The 5,546-nt window shown below is 49.6% G+C and overlaps 1 protein-coding gene across 4 annotated transcripts in view; it reads right to left on the bottom strand.

Annotated features, from left to right (window-relative positions):
• The window catches only part of ING3 (inhibitor of growth family member 3), a 26,479-nt gene that overhangs the window by 20,463 nt on the left and 470 nt on the right, over positions 1 to 5,546 (bottom strand). The window lies entirely within an intron of this gene.

Below are 5,546 nucleotides of genomic sequence, written 5' to 3'. Positions count from 1 at the left end.
CAAAAAATCCACCACCTCTAAATAAAGATAGCCTCTGAGCTCAGCAAGGAGCTGGAAGAGTACAGGAGAGTCCTGCCAACAAGGTGAGTAGCTCCATATTCTCATTAGGATTTTCATTATGACAAACTCTGCTCAAGAGGGGGTTTAAGAAGAAAAAGTAGAGTCACTAATAAAATAATAAAATGAACTATGTTATTCATGTTGTTTTTGTTTGGTTATTTTGCTAAAAGCATTTTCAGTTTTAAAAAAAAACACAACAAAGTAATACCTTTTGAAAGCATCTGACTAATCAAAATAAGAGAGAGCCCTACAGCCCCCCAAAATTACCAAAAACACACAAATGTAGGAATGGGAAGAGTTTATTTCCCTGATTTGGAAATAAAGTTCCAATAAATTCTGCAAGACCTGAAGACTGAAGGAGGATTTCTTCGCTGCATGCAAACAATAGTGCTTTGTAGAATGGGTGGAATAAGTACAATGTGGCTACCTGGCACATTTCCAAAACCAGCAGCTGTCTCTATCAGAAGTCAGCCTTAACAGACTTCTAGTTCCAGGCTGGAGAGATGACAAAACTCTTCAGTATATATCTGGACAGCTTTAGTAATGTTCAATAAATGGTGTCAAATGAAACATTAAGCAGCACTGTATAACACAAGGGTGTTAAAAGATCTGCTCCATGGGTCTGGATCCCATGCAGGGATTGAGAGACAGGACTCACAACCAAATTCCAGGCTATGGAGCCTCATTTTGGCAGGGAGGGTGGTCTAATGGTTTCAGCCACCATATATAAAATATCTGAACATCTTTTAGGACCCAGCATAGGGAGAAAGGCCTAACAGAAATGCTCAGGGAAAAGTAGAGACAGACCTACCAACTCACCAGTAAAGAAATAATTTGTAAAATGGTGTCGTTAGTCTTCAAGACAAACTAACCCTTCTATAATTTGGTGCAAGATTAGAGTTGAAAACTTTTTACCTTTACAAAGTCACTACATTACAATAAATTTGGCTTTTCTGAATTTACCAGAAATCACTAAATGAAATGACTCAAAACACACTTTCCTTAACTTTTATCAGAAGTATAGAGGTCCTTAAAGAATTTGACAAGATGCTGCAGAAACAGAAGTCTACTGTGATCAAAAAAGGAATTAGTTCTTAGACTCGGAACCTAGTGAAATACGACGTTACATGTACTAATATATTATGTACAATATATATAGATAAAAAATAAATATAAATAGAAGTTCTCATATTTTCTTTCCGCACTCCAATGGATTGTCTTGCGCACTCCACTTTGGAGACCACAGCTTTAGACCACTGAGACAGGTTCCAAAGGCCAGACTGAGTCCGGACATTCAGCGCCTTGATGGCTGTAGTTGTATGCACATCTGAGTTGAACCCAGATCTCCTGCATGACAGGCAAGGATTCTACCACTGAACCATAACAGCGGATTCATGCTACCTGTAAGCACTGCAAAAATAAAATTGCTATTCTTACTTTAAGTCCTTTTGGGAAATGGCCCTCTGTAAATCTCGAAGACAAGTCAGTTGTTCAAATGCTCTACTATGCATGGTGTCTTCTTGGGCAAAAAACCACTAGCAATGTAAAGGCCTAAAGTTACTAACTCTCCTTTTTCCAGACAATGAGGTCTTCACATGACAGTGACATTTTTTAACATTACAAAAAATCATTAGGACCTTTGTCTGTGCTAATACCATTGAGGCCAGATAAGATGTCAAGTGAAAGGTGAATCCCTCTGAAGTTTGTCATGCCTCTAGAAGGTTGTCCTTAAAGCAAAGCCAAGCACCCTTTTTCTTGTGGGTCACTGGAACCCAAGAGAATGCAGGGTGACTTCTCTATCTTTGCTTTCTCAAATCTTCAAAAGGAGTTACTCTTTAGTGCACAAGCTTTTTCTTGACTATGCATCCACTCTGGATGGAAAACCAGAAAGATGATAAATACTTCACTTGAAAAATCTCCACTTTAAGGCTCAAAAGTCTGGATACAATTCAGCTGAACTCCAAAACGGTCATATAGTCACCTCAAATGGAATAGTTGTAACCTGTTTTAGGAGCCCCTAAAACAATTCAGAAAATTAATATTTGCCTGCCCCAGCTTTCTATCAAAGATCACAAGAGACAAGGGCAGTAGGACCCAGGGGAAGCCCCAGCAGGCTCCTGCAATAGCAGGGTCTGCCCAGCCCCACCCTACAACCAGAAGCCCCTGAGCAAGAAATTAAGGTAAAAAAGGGAAAGTGGGGAAAGTGGCAGTGGGAGCAGGGGGAGTGTAAACCGGTAGGCAAGCAGGACCCATGTCAGTGTCCCAGGGCCAGTGCTCGCAGGGCCCAGAACAAGCGGCAGGAACATGGGGTGCAGGGGTCTATGGAGCCGGGCTGCACTGTGCCAGCAGGGAGAGGGGAGCTGGCCCAGCTCCACAAAGCCCCAGTCAGCTGGGACTCTGTGCTCCTGCTGCCTGCTCTGGGCCCTGCCGGTGCTGGCCCCAGAGCACTGGTGCAGTTCCTGTGCTCCTGCCATGTGCCCGCTTGCTCCCAGCCCCACAGCACAGGCGGGAATGACTGTGAGCAGCGCCAACCCCCGTACCCCGTGCTCACCCACCCAGGCTGAGCAGCAGCAGGGAGAAAGCTGATGGCTCAGAAAGAGGGAAAAGCGGCCCCTTCGCCTCCTGCTGCCGGCATTCCTTGCCCACATGGGGCTATCCTCTGTCCACCATTTCCCCACCACACATGGAGCAGCGATGGAAGTGGAGAGTGGGCACAGGCAGCCCTGCGTGGGCTCCAAGCAGCTGCCAGAGGGAGCACCGGTGGTGGGAGGTGAAGCGGCCACTTTTTTGCAGCCCCAGCAGCTGTTTGTGTTCTGCCGCTGCGGCTGCTCAAGACACTGGGTGAACCTGGAGCCACTGCGGGGCCCAGGCCGACAACAGCGGTGAAGAACAAACTGCAGCTGAGTGCAGAGGACAAGCACTCCCCTTTCTGCTGCGCAGTGTGCTGGAGCCTGCTCCACACTAGGCTCTGCTGTGGCTTCTTTGCTGCCAATTCTGTGCTGCCCAACGTGGCTGTGTGAAGCAGCCGCACTGGGCAGCACAGAGCCAGCAGCAAAGGAGCTGTAGTAGAGCCTAGCACGGTGTGGTCTCCCCCAGCAAACGCTACCCAGTGGTGGCAGGGGCCAGGCATTTTCATTTGCCCCGGCAGCAGTTCGTGCCCTGCTATTCCTCAGCCGCCAGGCGAGCCTGGAGCCTGCGCAGGGCCCAGGCTGGCAGCGGCAGTGAGGAACAAACTGCAGATGAGCGTGGGGGGAAAAGCAGCTCCTCCCCCTCCCCCCGGCACTCCCTGCGACATCTGCTTGGAGGCCACACAGGGCTGCCTGTGCCCGTTCTCCATTGCCACAGTTGCCCCACGGGGTGGCAGGACCACAGAAGAGAGGCAGGACAGCCCCGCATGGGCTCTGGACAGCTGCCACAGGGAGGACTGGTGGCAGGAGGGGGAATGGCTACTTTTCTCCCATGCTGAGCAGCAGCTTGTTCCCCACTGCCACTGGTGCTTAGCTGGACGGGCGAGTGTGGGGCATGTGGGGTCAGGGCTGCTCACAGTCATCCCAGCCTGTGCCACAGTGCTGGGGCTGGCGTGGCTGGGAGCGAGCGGGTGTGTGGCAGCCGGATGGGAGCTGTGGCTTCCACTGCTAGTAGTTATGTGTAGGCAGCAGCGCAGTCCCAAGAAGGAGGCAGGTGGCTCCATATGCCCTGTCCCACTTCCACTGTGATGGATGAGGCCTGTAAGGTATGCCCATGCACCAGAGCCCATGCCAGGCTGGGCAGGACCCTCCACCCCTGAGCACAGTTGGGAGCAGGGAAATGCCCACTTTCCTGCCCACCTGCTGGTCGCTCTGCACCCCGTGTCTTCCACACCCAGAGACACACATCCCAACAAAACCTCATACCCACCCACCACAGCTCCCCACAAACCCCGACACCCATGCACACCTGACACAATATACAAGTATGACTGTATTTTGAGCTTTTATGCAATCACTTCTACATATATAGCACAAACGCACACCAATCAGATCAAAAATAATATATTTTTAATTTAAATTAAAATATATTATTATCGGTGCCTGACTTTTACTATATATTCCCCCCCCTAAGGTGGCAAACCCTCTTCCCCAAAGGAGTACCTCCAGGGGCAAGGAGAGGGACTTCTGGTGGCAAAGATCAGAGGTTAAACAGGTGGGACTTCCAGTCCCAAGATGGTGACCAGGGGGTGGGGTACCTGGCAAGGGACGAAGCTACCCATGTGGCCCTCCAGCTTGCCAAAACTCAGTAAGAACCTCTGCCTGAAATAATTGCCCACTCCTGTATTAGACCAACTGAGTAGCTGGAAAAATTGTTCTTTGTAAACTTTCAGGCACAAACACCCTTCTTCAGCTTTATCAAGGGTTTGTGTGAAGAGATTTAGTACCTGACACAGCACAAGAGAAAAAAAAGCATAAAAAGTAGGACTAAAAGTTTGAGGATGAATAGATGCAACTTGGCCAGGTCCCCAAACATATTCTGCCACTGACGTGGTCTCAATTTGAGCCTGTTTACTCTTAGTACTGCCTCAATCTTTAAAACAATGCATTGCCTCACATCATGAGTGGAGTCCCATGGATTTCAAGCACTGTAGCCTGAAGAAGATGGAGTGCGGGACGCATAAATGCTATCTGCCGGCAACACAAAGTCTGGAGTTGTGGACTGAGATCTCACCCAGCAAGAACGCGATGATCTTAAGGACCAGAGAAATAGAAATGCTACTTTGAAGTCCAGACACCAGCGTACAAACTCAAGGAAAAACACTAAGACCTCATGCTGTAACTGAGGTGTCAGCCCTCAACAGGCATGAGGCTGCTTGGAGGCTGCATACAGAAGCCACCAAAGTGACATGGCAGATGGGGTTGAAATAGGGTTGCTAACCCTCCAGGAATTGGAGATAAATTTCCAGGAGACTACTGAGAGTCACCCAGGAGACAAACGATAGGGCTTTCATTAAAAGAAATATTAAGTGTCAAATCCGATTTCTACAGTTGTCCAATGGGTTTTTAAAATGCAACAATAATGTGCATTTGCCTTTCTGACTGCCATTACATCATGTGATGAAGCCTCCTGGAACAGATTCAAACACACTTGGCGACCCCAAGCAGAAATCAGACAAGTCCATGCAAAGCAACAACACTGAATTGAAACCGAAGAATAAAACAGGGAAGGAGGAGGAGGAAAAAAAGCTGCAGACAGGACCAGGCAGTGTCGCCCCCTCCCGGGTCTTCTGGTCTCCCACGAGAAGGCTCCGCTCCCGCTGCTCTCTGCCGCCACGGGGAAACGCAGGGGCAGCGCAGCCTGGCGCTGCTGCCCCCACGCGGGCACCAGCCGCTGCCAGGACAGGCGGCAGGGCCGCAGCGCCGCCCCCGGGGTCCGCCAGCACGCGGGGTCCAGCGCTCCGCCCCTCTCTGAGCGCGGCCCAGACAGCAGCAGCGGCGGCACCGCCTTCCCGCAGG

This window comes from Crocodylus porosus, unplaced genomic scaffold (genome assembly GCF_001723895.1).
Source record: "Crocodylus porosus isolate Cpor-Errol unplaced genomic scaffold, CroPor_comp1, whole genome shotgun sequence".
Lineage (NCBI taxonomy): Eukaryota > Metazoa > Chordata > Crocodylia > Crocodylidae > Crocodylus > Crocodylus porosus.
The sequence above is the reverse complement of the archived record's forward strand: the minus strand, read 5'-3'. Positions and strand labels throughout refer to the sequence as shown.